General features: G+C 50.2%; 1 protein-coding gene across 1 annotated transcript in view; it reads left to right on the forward strand.

Annotated features, from left to right (window-relative positions):
- The window catches only part of NFX1 (nuclear transcription factor, X-box binding 1), a 200,059-nt gene that overhangs the window by 118,007 nt on the left and 62,217 nt on the right, over positions 1-19,835 (forward strand). The gene's annotated exons all lie outside the window — the stretch shown is intronic.

Consider the following 19,835-nt stretch of genomic DNA (forward strand, 5'->3'; position numbering starts at 1 on the left):
TCCTGATAGTGTCTACTGCAAACAGGGAAAGAAGCAAGAAAGCTGGACCTCTTTGGTTGGAAGATTTATTTCACAGGAGAGTTACAACTGAGAATCACGAACCAGCAGGTTCTGCTGAGTCAGTATGATTTTAACCTATTTTTGCCCACTTCCTAAGTGTTTGGTCCCATGTCACCAGTGGGTCCTAAGCACAGTGATACAGGGATATAACCTTTACTTCTGTCCCCACTTCACACTCCCCTTCCCTGTTCCTCTTCAGAATCACACCTAAGAAGTGGGCTGTAGTCCACGAAAGCTTATGCTCTAATAAATTTGTTAGTCTCTAAGGTGCCACAAGTACTCCTGTTCTTCTTTTTGCGGATACAGACTAACACGGCTGTTACTCTGAAACCTACAAGAGTGTGATATTCAGTCTCTCCTCCTTGTGGGGGTCATAGAGGAAGTTCCCCTGCCTTTCCAAGGAAGAGGATTGTATTCCTGATACTTCCAAATCCTGGTGGCAAAAGAGGGTCTCAGGCTTATTGTAGATCTAAAATAGCTGTTCTCAAACTATGGGGTGGACTCCCAGGGGAGGCACAGGAATGTGTCAAGGTAGGCGTGACCTGTGTGCTGTCTTTTTCTTTCTCTCTCTCTTTCTTCCCCTGACATCAGCAGCAGCAGGGTGGCAGCAGCAGCGCAGAAGTAAGGATGGCAATGGGGCACTAAGTCTGCTATGAAAAGTGATGAGAAATATCACTTTTCACATTCTCCCCTTTTACTTCTAAGTCTGCTGTCTAAGTCAGCTGTGAAAAGTGATATTGACTAATATCATTTTCACATTGCCACCCTTACTTCTGTACTGCTGCTGGCCAGTGCTGCCTTCAGAACTGAATGGCGCGGTATATGTACTTGGGGGAAGGGAGAGATGTTAACGACTACAGACACAAAGAAGGGGGGCCCGATCAAATAAGTTTGAGAACCACTGATCTAAAGCAACTAAACAAGTTTCTGAAGAAAACAAAATTTGTCATGGTTACTCTTACTTCTGAAATCCCCTCCTTAGAGATTGGGGACTGGTTTGTTGCTCTTGACTTGGGGGAGGGATAGCTCAGTGGTTTGAGCATTGGCCTGCTAAAACCAGGGTTGTGAGTTCAATCCTTGAGGGGGCCATTTAGGGATCTGGGGCAAAAATCTGTTTAGGGATTGGTCCTGCTTTGAGCAGGGGGTTGGACTAGATGACCTCCTGAGGTCTCTTCCAACCCTTAAGGGACACTTACTTTCATGGGGCAATTCATCACAGCAAAGAAATTTCCTCAGATTCATGGTCAATGAATCCTACCACCAGCTCACAGTTCTCCCGTTTGGCCTGTCAGCAGCTCCTTCTCCTCCCCCTCCACCTCTCTGGTGTTTACAAAATGCATGGCAGTTGTTTTTGTTGCCCTTCTCTGTACTTTTCTTTTTCCATTTCTAATATATCTTTTTTGAGATGGAGCGACCAGAACTGCACGCAATATTCAAGGTATAACCATACCATGGATTTATATAGTGGCATTATAATGTTTACTATCTTATTACCTATCCCTTTCCTAATGGTTCCTAACATTGCAATGGCAGCCAAAAAAGCTAACACATTGAGCAGATGTTTTCAGAGAACTATCCATAATGATTCCAAGACCTCTTTCTTGAGTGGTAACAGCTAATTTAGAACCCATCATTTTGTTTGTATAGTTGGGATTATGTTTTCCAATGTGCATTACTTTGCATTTATCAACATTGAATTTCATCTGCCATTTTGTTGTCCAGTCACCCAGTTTTATGAGACCCCTTTGTAACTCTTTGCAGTCTGCTTTGGACTTAACTATCTTGAGTAGTCTTGTGTCATCTGCAAACTTTGCACCTCGCTGTTTACCCCTTTTTCCAGAACATGTGAATATGTAGAATAGTACTGGTCCTAGTACAGATCCCTGGGGTACCCTGTTATTTACCTCTCTCCATTGTGAAACCTGACCATTTATTCCTATCCTTTGTTTCCTGTCATAGCTTTAATTACATGTACATAATTAAACACCTGTAATGCTTTCCCTGTTAACTTAAAGAGCAGGACAGTTATTCTCTGGCCCTCAGGGATGTTCGATAGCCTAGTGGTCCTTTCAAAGATGGTCAAATATTCCTCAGTGCAAACAGCTTCCTTGTAACTAGGGCAGAATTTGTCCCAATCATTTGATCCTTGGAGAGGAGTGCTTGCTGCCTGAGGATTTTGTATCCATGCCTCCAGCATCCTGTTTTCATGATTTCTCCTCCCACTTCCACTCCTCTAGTTCTGTAGCTCACTAATGTGCAGCTATTTCTGCTACCTGTTTCTGCTTCTCGGCTTCCAGGGCTCTTTGGTGTGCTGCTTCCTCTGACTCCCACTTTTGCTTTTCTGCCTCCAGGGTTCTCTGGTGGGCTTCCTCTTGTGCTGCCTGTTTCTCTTTGGCTGTTTACATCTGGAATTCTCGTTCCTTTGCCACCTCTAACCTGGCCAACTGTAACTTCATGGCTGTTTCACTGAGGGCTGCTTTAGGCTGATTTTCTAAGCCTTTGCCCTCAGGCCCTTTTATTGGAGCAGTCTGATCCATTTTATACTTTTCGTTCTCTTTCCTTTACCTGAAATAAACAAATGGAAAATAACAAACTGCAAACTTTTATTTGTCTGTTCCCCAACCATCTAAGAGATTTGTGAATCTCTTAGAATCTAATTTACAAGTGCTTGGGGTCTGATACTTAGTTAACCAGTAAACTGTGAGTAAATCCTGGCAACTATATCATTATGAAGGTTATTAGGGTACCCAGGACCATAAGTCACCTTGTTAATCCCCTCCTTCCAGCATGAGGACGCCTTGCTTATGCTTATCTCGATGCTACCCCTCTGATATCACCAGCTTGTTAGCAACCCAAATACTCTCCTTTCGGCAATGTTAGCCCTTACTTTGCTTTGCAGGTTAACAATAGATGCACTCCAGTCACCCCTTATCCACTGAACACTCCCAAAAATACCAGGTCTGCTGTCTCTAAGGGATCAGTGTACACAGCAGCTTGCATGATTCATGCAAGCATGGGGACATCCTCAGCCCACCTTCAATCACTCTTACTGACCCTAGTGCAGCCCATGGGACCCATAAGCATGAGTCTCCAGGTCAGAGCAATCTAACAGGGAGTCACTCTCCCTACCACAAGAGAGTAATTAGCGCTTCCACCTGATCCCCATGAGCTGGATCCACTAATTCTACCAGTACTGGCAAGGTTATCCTCCTCATCTCCCGATGAGGCAGTCATCCCAGCTTCACCATTCCCTCTGGGTGACAATAAGCAATTTTGAGAGCTGCTACGTAGGGTGGCAGAGGAGCTCCAGATGTTCCTGGAGAAGGTTCAGGACACACAACTCAAGCTCCTGGACATCCTGCATCACACAGGGTCCAGCCAAATAATACTGGTGAATGAAGCATATGTCCAGCATATATTGGCAATGTGCATCTCTACCAAGAGGGCTAAGAAGCACTACTTTGTCCCAGCAAAGGGAGCAGAGTTTCCATTTACCCACCTTGCACCAAACTCCCTACTTGTTCAGATTGCCACAGAAAGATCTAGCCACCCACTCTGAAATCAGGAGGCCAAGTGACTGGACCTGCTGGGAAGGAAGGTTTTTACATCCTCTAGTTCAATATTCTGAATTGGAGGCTATGTAGTGCTGTTGGTCAAGTATGATTTTCTGAATTATTGAAAGTTCTTGGATTTTAAGGACCAATTTCCCCAGCAAGACATGGCTCAATTTCAGGCCCTTATTGATGAAGGCAAGTTGGTGTCCAGAACTGCATTTGTGGAGAAACTATAACACAATGAAGCACTTGCCCTTCAAGACCAACCTTTTCAACAAAAAGACTGAGGAGTCTTTGCACTCACTATAGGACTCCAAGGCAACCTTCCATTTTCTGGGTATATATACGCCTGCCCCAAAGATCCGCGAACATCCTGGCAAAACAAGAGCTGTGCCTCAACCATTTTGCCATCAGTGATTCTATGAACCTCTTTGTGAAAGGCAGAGTGTGCAAAAGCCACAATACCTACATCCTACACATCTTTCACATCAATTCAACCTTATTCCCCAGGCATAAGATATTATTGATACCATCTCCACCCAATCCTCACATATGCTTTGGTGGCTTGTTTTCCACAACCGGAGTGCAATAACAATGGACAAGCTGGGTGCTGAATATCATCCATTCCGGCTCTACCAATAAGTTTTTCTTCCTGCCCCCTCCAAAACTCCCTTCCCCATCCTTCTTTGAGACCATTTTCATGAGGAGATCCTTTGCCCAGAAGTAGAATCCCTCCTTAGAAATATTTCCTAGTCCCAAAAAAAAGGGAGGGTAGAGACCCACTCTCCATCTGCACCAACTCAGTGTCTTTTTTTTTTTATTTGCAAACTAAAATTCCATATGGTTACACTGGCATCCCCCAAAAGGAGGCCAGCTTTCAATATGAAAGATGCATACTTTCATGTGGACATTGACCCCTTCCACACAAGATTTCTGTCAGGTTTATGGTGGGTCCTGACCAGTACCAATACAGGGTACTCCCATTTGGCCTAGCAACCACACCCAGCATCTTCATCAAAGTGTTTCTAGTAATAGTAGCACAGTTCAGATGCAGCAGCTTCACCATTTTCCTATATTTAGACTATTGGCATCTTGTTGAAAGGACACATGAGAAAGCTCTCACATCAACATCATCTCTGCTTCACCTTCTCTCATCCCTAGGAATCTGTGTGAACATGGAAAAATCTACCTTGATTCCAACTAAGACTTCAGAATTTATAGGAGCAATCTTTGACTCAGTCAGGGTGAGGGTTTATCTCCCGATGGATAGATTTCACACCATGAGTAACGTGATAGACGAGGTAATGTGCGCCTCTTGAACATAATTTCAGACTTCCCTTTCTCTCCCGGGATGCATCATGGACTTATGCCACACTATTTACCAGACTGCACTTCCATTTCCTGCAGACTTAGTTCCAAACAGTATATAAACCAATCAGTCACAGCATGAACACCATAGTGACACTTTCTACCAGGGTGAGGGACCTCACTAACTTGGTGGAAAAATCCTGAACAAGTGTGTGTAGGTATTCCTTTCCTAGCCCCACACCTGACAAGATGATCATTACAGATGCCTCCATGATAGGCTGGGGAGCTCACGTGTACAGTCAGATGGTGCAGGGACTTGGATGCATCGAGAGCCCAGAATTCACATCAGTCTTGTGGACTTCTGGGCAGTCCAGGAAATTTGTGAAGCCTTTCTACCATTCATTTTCACTGGGTACTCGTAATATTGGACATCATAACTGTATTCTACATAAACAGGGGTGAGTGAGGTCCATCCCCCTGTGTGTAGAAGCTGTTACCTTATGGAACTGGTGGATCAAAAATCATGTTACCCTTTTGGCAGTGTACTCTCCAGAAATGCAGAATTAATTGGCAGACAGCCTTAGTCAGTAGTGAACAGCATTTTCACTCAGTGGGGAACCCCCATTTGGGGCAGGCAAACAGGAAATGCAACATGTACTTCTCCAGGGGAGCTCAAGAAAAGCACTCCAGAGGCAATATTCTCCTTCTGCCCTGGTCAGATTACTTGAGCTATGCCTACCCTCCCATCATGATACCATCTCAAGTTCTATAGAAGTTTTAGCAAGACAAAGCATAAGTCATTGCTCCCAAACAGCCCAGACTGTTCTGGTTTCTAAGCCTCCTACAGATGTCATCCCATCCAACAATCAGCATGCAATCCTTTCCAAATCTCTTGACTCAGGAGAATGATAGGTTCTTCTTCGAGAGATGTCCCTGTGGGTGCTCCACTACAGGGTGTTGGTGCGTCCCTGCGCCTTCGCCCGGAGATTTTTGCAGCAGTACTCATAGCGGCCACGCATGCTCAGAATCTGCCCCCCCGCTGTGACTCTAGGGTAATAGAACGCATGCGTGGCCGGTCTCCTCAGTTCCTTCTCAACTGTCCCCGGCCTGAGACGGAGCTCAGCAGACTCATTAGAGAATCCTTCACTATTGCCTTAATTATCCTTTAGAAACCAGTTTTTTCTATGCCTGAGTCAGGATCTGAGCAGTTTTCCTCCAGTGAGGAGGAAGCAGATCCACAGGGAGTTTTTTCCCCATATCATGACTCCCAGCCCCGGACCCAGAGCAATAAGGGCTATGGAAATACTACCTCATCCCACTCTCAGGACCCTGCCCCTTGGGGGATGAACCCCTGGATGGCACCACCTATGCCCTACCCGCCACCATGGCAATACTGGACACCATGGACATCATACCCTCGGGAACACATGCCCCGTGGCCATTCGACCAGGCGCAACACTGATCCAGTGCCGTCTCCTAATGCATATGCTAGTGACACGAGACGCCTGGCAACACAGCCACGTTCCCAGGATAAACCTAGCCCTTCTCCTGGTCCAACAGATCCGGAGTTAGCACCGGAGGAAGCATTACTTCCCCTTCCTCCCACTCCCTCTGATGAATATACAAAATTCCAGGACCTCTTTAAGAGAGTTGCTAGTGACCTGAACATTAACTTGGAAGTGGTTCCCGAACAACAGCATGAGCTAACGAACATCCTACAGCCCCCTTCTTCCTCCAGAGTGGCACTTCCAATTAACGCAGCCCTTTTAGAACCCGCTAAGTCCATCTGGCAGACTCCAGCGACAAGCCTACCTACCTGCAAGCAAGCGGACAAGAAGTATTTTATTTCTCCAAAGGACTCTGAATTCCTTTTTACTCACCCAGCACCAAACTCATTGGTAGTGGACGCTGCGAACCAGAGGGCCAGACAACAGTATTCTCGTTCTGCCCCACCTAACAAGGATAGCAAACGACTGGACCTGTTTGGTCGCAAGGTCTATGCATCCTCCACCCTCCAATTTCGCATAGCTAATTATACTGCAGTCCTGGCAAAATACGACCATAAAAACTATAATAAGTTAATGGACTTTATTGATGACATTCCAGAACAAAGAAAACAGTTCAGAGCTATAGTTTCTGAGGGCCAAGCCATTTCACGCACCGCTCTCCAAGCAGCCCTCGATGTAGCCAACACAGCGGCAAGATCTACCGCTACAGCGATAGTCATGCGACGGGGCTCATGGCTCTCCTCTTCCTTTTTTCCTCCCGAAGTTCAGAACACAATTGAAGATCTTCCCTTCGACGGTGACAAACTCTTTGCTGCTAACACGAATGAACTGCTTCATTCAATGAAAGACTCCAGAACAACCCTCCGGTCTTTAGGTCTCCAGACACCTACGGCAAGAAGACGACAATATCGATACCAACCATACCACCGGCCACGTTATCCCGCATTTACACAACCTTCCCATAGACCGCAGGAACAGCAACAGCCGCAACGTCCACGACCAAGATTCCAGCGACGTCGCCCAAACTCTACAGGGGCGCCTCAACCCCCACCAGCTAATAGGCAGATTTGAAAACTTGGTCGAGGGTTTAGAAAGCAATGCCCTCACTTCAGCCGGCACACCAATCTTTGGACACCGCCTACGACCTTTTTTCCAACAATGGAGGAAGATTACCTCCGACAAGTGGGTCTTAGAGGTAGTTACAATTGGATACGTCATCCCCTTCCTCTCCTTACCTCCCACCCACCCACCCTCCCCGTCCCTCTTCAGGGACCCTTCTCACGAGCAGCTACTCCTCCAAGAGGTGCAACATCTCCTTCATCTGGGAGCAGTAGAAATCGTGCCAGAGCAACACAGAGGGAAGGGTTTTTACTCCCATTATTTCTTAACGGAGAAGAAAAATGGGGGATGGCGACCAATCCTCGATCTCAGGCGGCTCAACAGATTCATCAAAAAGCAAAAGTTCAAGATGGTGACCCTCAATACCATAATCCCAGCGCTGGAGCAGGGCGACTGGTTTTCTGCCCTCGACCTACAAGATGCCTATTTCCACGTCACTATACATCCGGCCCACAGACGTTTCCTCCGATTTACCCTTGGTTCCACACATTTCCAATACAGGGTACTCCCCTTCGGACTATCTACAGCCCCCCATGCTTTTTCCAAACTTCTAGCTGTAGTCACTGCTCACCTCAGGAGACAAGGGGTAATAATATTTCCGTACCTCGACGATTGCCTCCTCAAAGCTTCAACATTCGACGAGGCGCTCCGGTTCACACGACTCACAGTCGAGTGCTTTCTTTCTCTCGGCCTACAAATAAACAAAGACAAATCCACATTACGCCCCACCCAGCACCTTCAGTTCATAGGCGCAGACCTCGACTCTCGGACCGGGCTAGCATCGCTCCCACCCGATCGCTACAATTCCATAAAACAACTGACCACAACTATTCGCAACAGCCCTCAGGTAACTGCCCGAGACTGCCTGCAACTACTAGGTCACATGGCCTCGTGCACTTTTGTCGTCCAGAATGCACGCCTACACATGAGGTGCTTCCAAGCGTGGCTGGCAACGGTTTACAAACCTAATATGCATTCTTTAAACAAGACTCTCTCCCTGCCTACTCCAGTCAAAGACTCGCTACGTTGGTGGACCGTCCACTCCAACCTTTGTTCTGGAGTCCCGTTTCTTCAACAGGCTCCATCACGCATTCTGACCACCGATGCATCTATGACAGGGTGGGGTGCACATATGTCTCATCACACAGTACAGGGACTATGGTCACCAACCGAGACCTCCCTGCACATAAATGTACTAGAACTTCGAGCCATTCGCAACGCGTGCCGTCACTTCCTGCCACTAATCAAACATCATCACGTACGCATAATGACGGACAACATTGCTTGCATGTTTTACGTAAACAGGCAGGGCGGAGCTCGTTCCCATTCGCTGTGCACAGAGGCTATGAAGCTCTGGAATTGGTGCATTGTGAACAACATCCGAGTATCAGCTGCTTATCTTCCCGGAATCATGAACACCACAGCGGACGAACTGAGCAGACGCTTCCCATGGGACCACGAGTGGGAGATAGACGAGAAAACCATTCACAACGTATTCAGCATCTGGGGTTACCCAACAATAGACCTCTTTGCAACTGCAAAGAACAAGAAATGTCTCAATTTCTGCTCCAGAGCAGGACTGGGCAAACATTCCCTGGGGGACGCATTCATGATCTCATGGCACCGAAACCTATTCTATGCGTTTCCCCCGATACCAGTTCTCAACAGGGTTCTGATAAAAATACGAACGGATCAAGCCAAGGTGATCCTCATTGCCCCATCGTGGCCCAGACAACCATGGTTTCCCTTCCTCACCAGAATGTCAATCCAACCACCAATCTCCCTGCCGCTTATTCCGAACCTTCTATCTCAGCAGCACGGTCGTTTTCTCCACCCCAACCTGTCCATGCTTCACCTCAAGGCCTGGTTCCTACGTGGTTCTCCCAACGCGAATTAGATTGCTCCGAACAAGTTCAGGAGGTGCTCCTACATAGCAGAACGCAAGCTACTCGCAAGACCTATCTTCAAAAGTGGAAACGATTCACACATTGGTGTTCTGCCAAACATCTTTCTCCTACCTCGGTACCTCTTCCGTTTATATTGGACTATCTCTTGGGCCTTAAGCGATCCGGCCTTTCTTTCAGCTCCATCAGGGTCCATTTAGCTGCTATTACGACTTTCCACGACAAAATTGATGATACGTCTGTCTTTGCTCACGCTACTACGAAGCGTTTCCTCAAGGGCCTACAAACCTTATATCCAGACATTAAACAACCGACCACCCCCTGGGACCTTCATCTGGTACTGTCTGCCCTAACTCAGCAACCCTTCGAACCCCTAGCCACGTGCTCCCTTTTACACCTCTCCATGAAAACAGCGTTTCTAGTGGCAATTACTTCTGCCAGACGGGCAGGAGAAATAGCAGCTCTCATGGCTCATCCACCATATACGATATTTTTTAAAGACAAGGTTACCCTCAGATTGCATCCCAAATTTCTTCCAAAGGTTCACTCATCATTCCATATTAATGAACCCATACACCTCCCGACTTTTTTCCCGAAACCACATGCAAACTCCTTTGAAGCCTCAATGCATACACTAGATGTTCGCAGAGACTTGTCATTCTATTTGGATAGAACCAAACCCTTTAGAACCTCCTCTAGACTTTTTGTCTCTGTTGCAGAGCGCTCCAAGGGCATGCCTATTTCTACCCAGAGACTCTCGAACTGGATCTCCCAGTGTATCCGACTGTGCTATCAGATGAAAGGGGTTGCACCTCCAGATGGCATTAGAACACACTCCACTAGATCTCTGGCTGCCTCCATCGCGTTCTTACGCAAAGTCCCCTTGGCTGACATTTGTAAAGCAGCCACCTGGTCATCTGACCATACTTTTGTTAAACACTATGCCCTTATTCAAGGCCCTTTATCTGACATATGCTTGGGCAGGGCGGTACTCTCGATGGCGTTCCTACCAGATCCGAAGTCCCTACCTCCTTAAGATACACTGCTTTTAAGTCACCTGTAGTGGAGCACCCACAGGGACATCTCTCGAAGAAGAAGAAGAGGAGGTTACTCACCCTGTGCAGTAACTGACGTTCTTCGAGATGAGTGTCCCTGTGGGTGCTCCACTACCCACCCTCCTCCCCTCTACTTCGGAGTTGGGGGGTCTCCGTGGTAGAGAAGGAACTGAGGAGACCGGCCACGCATGCGTTCTATTACCCTAGAGTCACAGCGGGGGGGCAGATTCTGAGCATGCGTGGCCGCTATGAGTACTGCTGCAAAAATCTCCGGGCGAAGGCGCAGGGACGCACCAACACCCTGTAGTGGAGCACCCACAGGGACACTCATCTCGAAGAACGTCAGTTACTGCACAGGGTGAGTAACCTCCTCGTCTACTATCCCAACCCCAACGCACTTCATCTCATGGCTTGGGATTTGGATGGGTGTCAAGCCTAGAAAGTACCTGCTGTGAAGCCATGCAACCATTCTTAATAGTAGCAGAAAGGACTCCGCCAGAAAATGCTACGTAGCTAAGTGGAAACATTTCTCTATCTGGGCCCAGCAAAAGCATGCATCTTCAGAGACAGCAGATGGTCCCGCTGTTTTAGACTTACTGTGAAGGCATCAGTTCTTTCCCTTAATTCACTGCAAGTTCACCTGGTGGCAATCAGCATGTGTCACCTGTCATCAGACAGTCACTTGATCTTTACCCAGCCTGTAACCAAATTCTTGAAAGGCCTGATGAGAACCTTTCCACCAGTAAACAAACAAAACATTCAATGTGACCTTACCTTAGTACTTTTGGCACTCACTAAGTCACCCTTTGAACAACTAGCTAAGTGTTCCATGTTTTACCTCTTGATGAAGGTAGCATTCCTCATTGCTATCACCTTGGCCAGAAGGAAAAGTGAACTCATGACACTGACAACTGATCCTCCATATGCAATATTTCATGAGGACAAAGTTTTGCTATGACTACAACCAAAATTGACTCCTAAATTAGTTTTGGAATTTCACCTAAATTGGCTAGTTCACCTACCTGCGTGTTTTGGTTTTATTTTTTTGGTTTTTTTTCTGAAGCCCAATGCCTCTGGCAAGGAAAGGATTCTTCATTTCCTTGATGTGTGATTTTTACCTGCTGAAAACAAAACCGATCAGAAAGCCTCCTAGGGTATGTCTACACTGCAATTAAACACTTGTGGTTGGCCATTGTCAACTGACGCAGCTACAGCGTTGTTTAATTTGTGGTGTAGATGTTTGGGCTTGGGTTGAAGCTCTGGCTCTGGGACCCTGTGAAGCGGGAGGGTCCCAGGGCTCAAGGTCGAGCCCAAACATCTACACTGCAATTAGACGGGCTCCCTGGGCTCAGGCTATGGGCCTAAGTCAGTTGACCGGGCCAGCTGTCAGTGTTTAATTGCAATGTAGACTGTTGGTTGCCATAGCGGAACAAGTTCAAGGTCAAGCTATATCCTCCCAGAGAATCTCTAAGTGGGTCTCTGGCTGTATCGTACTCTAGTTGACACAACTCCCTCCCCCGTATGGGCTCACTCTACAAGGGTGCATAAGGGGCATCAGTGGCATCACTTCAGGAAGTATCCCTGCTTGATATTTGCAGTGCAGTTACATGGAGTTCCATCTACACATTCACGGGATATTATGCCTTGGTCCAAGACTGCTCCGCTGACGCATACTTTGTGGCAGTGGTTCTACAAACATCCTTACACCCTCCTCCTCTCCAGGTACTATTTTGTCAGTCAACCACAGTAGAATATGCACTCGAAGAAGAAAGGAAAGTAACTGGAGTTATTCAAGGTACGTGGTCTCTATCTGTATTCCACTACCCACTCTCCTTCTCTGCTTCAGATCATAACTGGCTTTGCCATAGACAAAGAAATGGAAGAGCCAGTTGGTCTCCCCTGCCTCATTCTTTATGCCCTCAGTACAGAGCACAAGAATAGCTGGGATTTGGGCATGAACCAACAGAGACTGCTTGCAAGAATTCTCTGGTCTCAGGCACATGGAGCACATGTATACCTACAGTGGAATACAGATAGGGACCATGCATCTCAAAGAACTCCAGTTCTTCTTCGAGTGATTGTTCACGTCCATTACACATTAGGTGTGCGCGTGCACGGACATCGGAATCTTTTTCCCTTAGCGGCTCCCGTCGGGTCGGCAGGGCCCCCCCCCCACACACACACACACTCCGCCAGAGCGGCGCCCCGCTCTAGGGTATATATATCCCTGCAGACCCAACCCCTTCAGTTCCTTCTTACCGTCCGTGGCGGTGTTGGAACAACTCTGTCTCTCGTCTGAGAGTGTCCCTTAGCATAGTCGTTAGTGTTATCTGCAACAGTTATCAGTTATTTAGTAGTTAGTGTTAAGCTTAGTAGTTAACAGCTAATTAGGTACTTAAAGTTCCTGCTGTGGTTGTTTGGTCAACCCCGGCACCGGCCCTGGGCAGCGGGGCATGCCGCACGCCCAAGGCTTCAAGGCTTGTGCCACATGCCATAAACCTATGCCATTGAGCGACCCCCACGACTCGTGTCTCCGCTGCCCGGGGGAAGCTCACCAGAAAGAGCGCTGCAAGATCTGCAACGCCTTTAAGCCCAGAACTAAGAAAGAAAGAGATTTTCGCCTCAAGCAGCTGCTCATGGCGACGGCGTTACAGCCCTCCACTTCGGCGGCACCGTCTGCCTCAGTACAGAGCGCCCCGGCATCGGTTTGGGAACCGGCGCCGGCGGGTCACCCGAAGCCCACGGCACCGACCCAACGGGGGCATGTACGGCACCGGTCGTCTTCGCCGACAAAATCGAAGGGCCAACCCAAGGCCCGAGGACGCTCCCCGCATAAGAGGGCAGCACCGGCGAAGACCTCGAGTGCGCCTAAGGCCGGCACGGCCCCGGCACAGGCCCCGGTAGTGGCTCTGGCGCCGAAAGGCCCGTCAATAGGCGCGTCGAGTGAGGAAGAAGGGCTGGAGGAGCTCTTGGAACAGCCCTCCACTCCGGACACATTTGAGGCAGCAAAAGACCTCATTGCATTGTCCGTTGAGGGCCCTCCACAAACTGAGGACGCTCCGCCGAGACTGCCACACAGAGGCAAGCCGGCGATGGTGCGTCCATCACGGTCGCCATCTCGGCACCGTTCGAGGCACCGGCCCCGATCGAGTTCCGCCTCGGTGGACTCCCGGTTGCCCTCCGCGCAGAAAGCGCCACAGCAGTCGGGCCTCAGTAAGCAGTCGGCACCAACTCAGCAGCCGTACACGAGTCGGCACCGGGATGCGTCGGCGGTACATTCCCCGAGACCGACCACCCGTAGTCGTTCCCGGTCCCGTGGTCAGCGGTACCGATCCAGGTCCAGGTCGGCGAGACGCTGCTCCAGGTCCTGGTTGCGGAGACACTACTCCCCAAACCCGGACCGGCACCGTTCCACGGCTCTGCCGTGGCCTTCCAAATCACCGTCCGTGGTGCCCGAGACTGACTCGGGCCGGTACGGCGGGTATGCCCATAGGGCATAGGCTAGTAGAGACTACGAAGCCTCTGGCCATCCCCAATGGGGCCAACCAAGCCAATGGCCGTTCTGGATACCCTGGGCCTACCACCAGCAAGGGCCCCCGTCTAGGGCCTCGAGATCTGGGCCATCAGGGTACCGATCCCGCTCTCCGCGGCACCGCCCGCCCTCTCACAAGGGGACAACGATCTCTCGACCACATGAACGGGAGGGAGTGGACTCAGCACCGAGCACGCTACCGTCCCAGTCCCACACCGTGGGACAGGCCCCAGAGGAACAACCAGTCGACGACGGGTTGCAGGAAGGTGAGGATGGGCAAAAGGCCCCGACCTCTTCCTCCTCGCCGGACGAGGCAGTAGCGGGCACGACAGTGTCTGACCCTCCCCCGATTGATCGGGCGCACAAGGACCTGCTTCGCTGGGTAGCCCTCAATCTGGGCTTGCAAGCAGAGGAGACTGTAGAGCAGGAGGACCCCATGGTCGACATTCTGAGCCCGGAGGGCCCCTCCAGAGTCGCTCTCCCGATTATACGGACAGTCCAGTCCAACTATAAGACAGTGTGGCAAACGCCTGCCTCCAGTGCACCAACTGCAAGAGGCGTAGAGAGAAAATACTTCGCCCCATCTAGAGGGTTTGACTTCCTCTTTTTGCACCCGTCTCCTTGTTCGCTGGTAGTCTCTGCGGTCAACGAGCGAGAGCGTCATGGCCAACAAGCCCCTGCGCCCAAGGGCAAGGAGGCAAAACGATTGGACTTGTTCGGAAGGAAAGTCTATTCGTCTGGGGGCCTCCAGCTGAGGATCGCTATCAGCAGGCGATTCTAAATAGACACAATTTTAATTCTTGGGCATCAGTCTCCAAGTTCAAAGACTCCCTACCTCCGGACACACATCCAGAGTTCACAGCCCTGGTGGACGAGGGGATGGCGGTGGCCAAAACCTCATTGCAGGCCTCCCTCGACTCAGCCGATGCAGCATCTAGGACAGTCGCATCCGGGGTAGTGATGAGGCGTTCGGCATGGTTACAGGCTTCAGGCCTTCCGCCAGAGGTGCAGACCACCCTGCAGGACCTCCCGTTTGAAGGTTCGGGCTTGTTCTCAGACCAAACGGACGCCAGGTTACATAGCCTCAAGGATTCACGAGCAACCCTAAAGTCATTAGGAATGCATACCCCGGTGACACAGCGCAAGCCCTTTAAGCCTCAACCACCACAGAGGCAGTACCACCCTCGCCCTCGGCACGAACCGTACCGCCGTCGTGGCAGGGATAACAGGCGAAGACGTAACAATACGCCTAACCAAGGCCAAGGTCACGGCCAGGGCAAGCCGCAGCCAGGGAATAAACCAGGCTTTTGAAGTTACGCTCGAGGACAGCATACCACGTTCCATGCCGGATCCTCCTCTAAGTTTCAAGGACCGCCTGTCCCATTTCTGCCAGGCATGGTCGCGCATAACATCGGACCACTGGGTCCTGCGCACAGTGAAGGCGGGCTATACCCTCCAGTTTTCTTCGCTCCCTCCCTTCCTTCCCCGTCCCTCTTCAGGGACCCCTCTCACGAGCAACTTCTCATGCAGGAGGTACAGACCCTCCTCACAGTGGGAGCAGTGGAAGAGGTCCCACCAGACCTAAGGGGAAAAGGATTCTACTCCAGATACTTCCTGATTCCCAAGGCAAAAGGGGGCCTCCGTCCTATTTTGGACCTGCGCGAACTAAACAAGTTTCTGGTCAGAATGCGCTTCTGTATGGTCTCCCTTGGAACTATTATCCCATCCCTGGATCCGGGGGATTGGTACGCTGCCCTCGATATGAAAGATGCGTATTTTCACATCGCCATCAATCCGGCCCACCGGCGGTTCTTGCGCTTCACCGTCAACCAACGCCATTTCCAATTTACGGTCCTGCCCTTTGGCCTAGCATCGGCACCACGAGTGTTCACGAAATGCATGTCCGTGGTAGCAGCCTTCCTTTGGAAAAGAAGGATGCGCGTGTTCCCGTACTTGGACGACTGGCTCCTCGCGGGCAGGTCGGAAGCCGAGGTCCGCTCTCACGTGACGCTGGCCTTACAGATGTTCGGCAGGCTCTGCCTCCTGGTCAACGTGCCCAAGTCCACGTTAGCTCCCACACAGAGACTGGACTTCATAGGTGCAGTCCTGAACTCGGTGACCACGTGGGCAAGTCTCCCAGAGTCGCCGTTCTTGACAATTCAAAGGGCCGTAAGCGCCGTCCAGAAATTTCCCACGACAACGGCAAGGTGCTGCATGCAGCTCCTGGGACACATGGCAGCCTGCACACACGTAGTCAGACATGCCCGCCTAAGGCTCCGGCCTTTGCAGTTGTGGTTTACCCAAACGTACCGCCCCAACAGAGACCCCTTGGATCTGGTGGTGACGATCCCGGCTCGGGTGTTGGGCTCGCTCCTCTGGTGGCTCGATCAACAGCAGGTCTGCGAAGGGATCCCCTTCGCTGCCCCACAACCCACTCTGACGTTAGTAACAGATGCATCGGACCTGGGTTAGGGGGCGCACCTGGGGGAACTGCGGACCCAAGGCTTGTGGTCCAGGGAAGACAGGTTGCTTCACATCAATCTGAAGGAGCTGAGGGCGGTTCGCCTCGCCTGTCAGACCTTCCACGCTACCATAGAAGGTCACAGCGTGGCAGTCCTGACGGACAACACTACCGCCATGTTCTATATAAACTAGCAGGGCGGGTCCCGGTCCTCTCCTCTCTGTCGCGAGGCACTCCAATTATGGGACTTCTGTATAGCCCATGCGGTCCATCTTATTGCAACGTATCTCCCAGGGATCCAAAATGGGTTAGCGGACCGCCTCAGCCGATCCTACCACATGCACGAATGGGCGTTGAGGCGGGACGTCCTGCATTCAATCTTCCGGAGGTGGGGCTTTCCCCGGGTGGATCTTTTCGCCACCAAGGACAACAGACAATGCCCTCGGTTTTGCTCATTTCAGAACCTCAGCCCGGGATCATTGGCAGATGCCTTCACGATTCCGTGGGGAGGGAGCCTGAGGTATGCCTTCCCTCCATTCCCGCTCATCCACAAGGTCCTCCTCAAGACCTGCAGGGACAAGGCGACAATTATTCTCATCGCCCCGGCATGGCCACGACAGCATTGGTTCATGACCCTGCTGGAATTGTCCATAGCCGACCCGATTACCCTCCCGCTCCATCGCGACCTAGTCACACAAGACAGGGGTCGCCTGCTCCACCTGAACCTATCGTCACTAAATCTCACGGCGTGGTATCCCTCTGGCTGAACACAGGTGCTCTCACCAGGTTCAGCAAATTCTCCTTGGTAGTAGGAAGCCCTCCACAAGAGCAACCTACCTGGCCAAATGGAAGAGGTTCTCCCACTGGTGCGAGCCTCATCACATACAGCCTCTGCAGGCCTCAGTTCCATCGATCCTGAACTACTTACTGCATCTCAAGCATCAGGGGCTCGCCCCCGCCTCGATTAAAGTGCATTTGGCTGCCATATTGGCATTCCATCCGGGGGAGTTGGGCGTGTCAGTGTTCTCCAGCCCCACAGTAGCCCGATTCCTCAAGGGACTGGAGAGGGTGTTTCCCTACTCGCGACCACCGGTCCCTGCGTGGAGTCTGAACCTAGTCCTGACTAAGCTCATGGGGCCTCCCTTTGAACCCCTAGCCGCTTGCTCCCTCATGCACCTCTCGTGGAAGGTGGCGTTTCTCGTGGCCATCACATCGGCCAGGAGGGTATTGGAATTGAGGGCCCTCACTTCAGAACCCCCTTATACAGTTTTTCATAAGGATAAGGTGCAACTAAGACCACACCCCAAATTCCTCCCAAAAGTGGACTCGCAGTTTCACATGGGGCAGGACATTTGTCTATCGGTGTTCTTCCCTAAACCCCATATGGACCCTTGCCACCGCAGCCTTCATACCTTTGATGTTCAAAGGGCATTGGCGTTCTACCTGGAGCGGACCAGGTCGTTCCGCAGAACACCTCAGCTGTTTATTGCCGTTGCGGAACGTATGAGAGGCCTGCCTATCTCGACACAGCGCTTATCGGCATAGATTGTGCATTGTATACGCACATGTTATGAGCTTGCCAACGTTCCGGCCCCAGAGATCCGGGCTCACTCGACTAGGGCCCAAGCGTCCTCAATGGCCTTCTTGGCGCAGGTTCCTATCCAGGAAATCTGTAAAGCGGCCACCTGGTCGTCCGTACATACGTTCACAGCCCACTACGCGATCCACCATCAGACCAGAGAGGACGCGGTGGTCGGACGGGCTGTGCTACAGTCAGTTGTACCTTGACTCCTACCCACCTCCAATGGTAAGCTTGGGAGTCACCTAATGTGTAATGGATGTGAACAATCACTCGAAGAAGAAAGAACGGTTACTTACCTTCTGTAACTGTTGTTCTTCGAGATGTGGTGTTCACGTCCATTACACTTCCCACCCTCCTTCCCCTCTGTCGGAGTCTCCGGCAAGAAGGAACCGAAGGGGTCGGGTCTGCAGGGATATATATACCCTAGAGCGGGGCGCCGCTCTGGCGGGGGGTAGGGGGCCCTGCCGACCTGACAGGAGCCGCTAAGGGGAAAAGTTTCCGATGTCCGTGCACGCAGCGCGCGCACACCTAATGTGTAATGGACGTGAACAACACATCTTGAAGAACAACAGTTACAGAAGGTAAGTAACCGTTCTTTATAAAGGTAAGTAACTTCCCTTTGTGCATTTCTCTGGATTCCCCTCAGTCTCTCTCCTGCATCCCCTTCGTTCCCTTCTGGTCACAGCCACAATTCACATATTGAATGTACTTGATGACCTTGCATCAACCAGAATTGTAGTCTTGTTTAAGATCTTGTCAAAGTAGTTTGATATCAGTTTTCTAAGCAAGGGGAAAAGCAGCAAGAGACTTTCTACAGAGTCAGAAGCAGGAGAGAACGTCTCTTAGCTTCTGTCTGTATAGAATCTTTCTTGCTTCTTTCTTTGCTTGACATCTTGCTGATGGTGTGGCTGATGTGGTTAGGTCCTATGATGGTGTCCCTTGAATAGATATGCAGACAGAGTTGTTGCAGGGGTTTGTTGCAGGGTTTGGTTCCTGGGTTAGTATTTTTGCTGTGTGGCGTGTAGTTTCTGGTGAGTATTTGCTTCAGGTTGGGGGGCTGTCTGTAAGCGAGGACTGGTCTGTCTCCCAAGGTCTGAGAGAGTGAGGGATCATCCTTCAGGATAGGTTGTAGATCCTTGATGATGCGCTGGAGAGGTTTTAGTTGGGGGCTGTTGGTGACGGCTAGTGGCGTTCTGTTACTTTCTTTGTTGGGCCTGTCTTGTAGTAAGTGACTTTTACTTCTTCAATTCTGTCCGCATATCTATTCAAGGGACACCATCATAAGACCTAATCACATCAGCCACATTATCAGGGGCTCATTCACCTGCACATCTACCAATGTGATATATGCCATCATGTGCCAGCATGCCATGTACATTGGCCAAACCAGATAGTCTCTACACAAAAGAATAAATGGACACAAATCTGACATCAGGAATTATAACATTCAAAAACCAGTAGGAGAGCACTTCAGTCTCCCTGGTCATTCAATAACAGACTTAAAAGTGGCAATTCTTCAACCAAAAAACTTCAAAAACAGGCTCCAGTGTGAAACTGCAGAACTGGAATTAATTTGGAAACTGGCCACCATCAAATTAGGCCTGAATAAACAGGGATTTGGAGCAATCAAATTTTTGAATTGCTCCGCTCCAGCTCCGTTCCAGCTCTGGGTAAAAACCTACTGCTCCGCACTCCAGCTCCAGACTCCGCTCCAAAGCTCTGTGAATAAAGACTGGGAGTGGATGGGTCATT

The sequence above is a fragment of the Malaclemys terrapin genome, chromosome 2 (genome assembly GCF_027887155.1).
Source record: "Malaclemys terrapin pileata isolate rMalTer1 chromosome 2, rMalTer1.hap1, whole genome shotgun sequence".
In the NCBI taxonomy this organism is placed as follows: Eukaryota; Metazoa; Chordata; order Testudines; family Emydidae; genus Malaclemys; species Malaclemys terrapin.